Source organism: Dipodomys spectabilis, unplaced genomic scaffold (genome assembly GCF_019054845.1).
Source record: "Dipodomys spectabilis isolate Male_0828 unplaced genomic scaffold, ASM1905484v1 ptg000057l, whole genome shotgun sequence".
Classification (NCBI taxonomy): domain Eukaryota; kingdom Metazoa; phylum Chordata; class Mammalia; order Rodentia; family Heteromyidae; genus Dipodomys; species Dipodomys spectabilis.
Window position 1 is genome coordinate 1,972,665 of NW_024870734.1, and position 2,243 is coordinate 1,974,907.

The window sequence follows — 2,243 nt, forward strand, 5'->3', positions numbered from 1 at the left end:
AGTAGCTAATGTTACAGGCGTGAGCCTTTGGTGCCAGACTATTTTTAATATTTGTAAATTAATTAATTAATTAATTAATTGCCAAGCATGGGGATTGAACTCAGGTCGTGGCAATTCTGCCTCAGCTAATATCACCCTAGGCTAGGATGGTGCAGTCTCTGGACCCATAGCCCATCCTGGGATCCCAGGCCTCTGGGCTGACAGGAAAACAAAATGGAAACGGCACTGACAAAAAGTCACAAACTGTGGATGGATGGTGGTTTCTTGATTTTCTTTACTTGCATGGTGACCATCCTGGGTCCAAAATGACAAGGCTGCAACCTGTGGGTCACCTGGCATTGCTGAAGGCTGTCGGGCTGTCAACGAAACCAAAGGCCAACCTGGACACCTAGGCTCTGAGTTTGAATCCTGGTTATTCCACTTACAAAGGGCTGGAGAGCCTAAAAATTATTGCCTGTCCCTAGGAACACCAGAGGAATGTGATCAATGTCATGATTGGATGAATAGTGCACCAATCAGTCTAGCATAAAATTAAACCCAATAATCACAGGACACAAATTGATTTTAATTCATAGTTTATTTTTCATTAAAAGAATACTATTGATTAAATGGAGTTCTCACTAAAGACCTGAGAATCTGTAAGAATGTAGTATATATCATTGAATACCAGATAGACATTTCTGACAGTATCTAAATATCTAAATTTATATGTATTTATATACCATCATCTGCATAGAGAGTTATTGCTATTTTGGCCAAACCTGGGGCTTGATCACAGATACTTGGATCCACTTGGCAGTTGAATGGGCTAGCAGCTGCCATGATGACACTCACCCATTCATGAATTGGGCCTCCTTGGCCCTTATTCTAGGTCCCATCATTGCCAAAAGTTTCTTCCTGGTGTAATATTCTATGTGTGACACCTGTTTTCCTTTTCTGTGCAAGTACTGGGTGGCAGGTATGATGTATATAATATATCTCCAAAGCTACATGCTATGGAATAGATTGGAATAAATATAATAAATGTTATCGTTGCACTCACAGTCCATAAAATAAATGCTAAATCAATCTATCAATAATGAAATATAATGAATCACTCCAATAAACACAATTTAGACTGAATATATAGATGTAAGTATAAATCATATATTTAAAATGTCTATAAATGTTACGTTTTTCAGGCTGGTGCTTGAATTCAGGTCTAGGGAAGAGTTGAGATGTTAATGCATGATTAGCATAGGAAATGATAGGCAAGACCTTTGGCACAATGATTATTTTTAATTAAGACTTCATGAAGTGTGACAATAATACTTACATTCAGGAAATTGAGGCATTGTGAAAGACTCAAGAATCGGTAATCACATGGTAGATATGATTCCAACATAGTTTGTCACATCTCCTACTCTATACAAATAGGTATTTATTAGCACACAAGTTTCAGCACATGAATGGATGAATATTGTGCACCACCCCCACCCTGGGTCTCAAGCTCAAGTTATGGGAACGGCCTAGCAACTTAGTGGCTCACAGGCTGATGTGCTCACCTTGACCCATTCACCAATTTTGCCTGCTAGGCACTGAGTTCAAATCCAAGTACTGCCAAAAGATTCATCCTGATGTGAGAAGTTTTCCTGTCCTGTGAAAGTCCTGTACCTAAGTGAGGATGGAGAATGCTATATAGGCAATTATGCAGCCATGGGAATAGGTTGTCATCCATGGCAGCACAGATATACCTGTCACCATACTCAATGAAATACACAATACATCCATGAATAAGACTCAAAAAAAACTACATTTAATGGAAGATGCATACCACAACTGTATGTAAATAGAGATCTTATGTTTAAAAGAGATGAGCTTTATATTTTGTCTAGTGCTGGGGCTTCAAATCAGGCTCTGGATCAGGCCTGACATTCTAGTCTTCAATGATGGTGAGCTTCCCCTTCCCCCACAGTGAAATGGAGTTAACCAGACCTGAGTTCAAATGACACCACTGAAAAAAGTTTCATTCTGATGTCAGAAGACAGTCGTTGCACCTGTTTTCCTCTCATATGGGAGTCCTGGGTCTCAGCTAGGATGGAGAATGAATGCATAAGCAACACTTTAACCATAGGAACAGGTTGACATCCATGTCAGCACAATTATATCTGTCACCATACTCAGTAAAATACACAATACCTCCATGAATTAGACACAAAATAAGAAGGAGTGCACTGAATGCAAGATGCTGTCCACACATATAT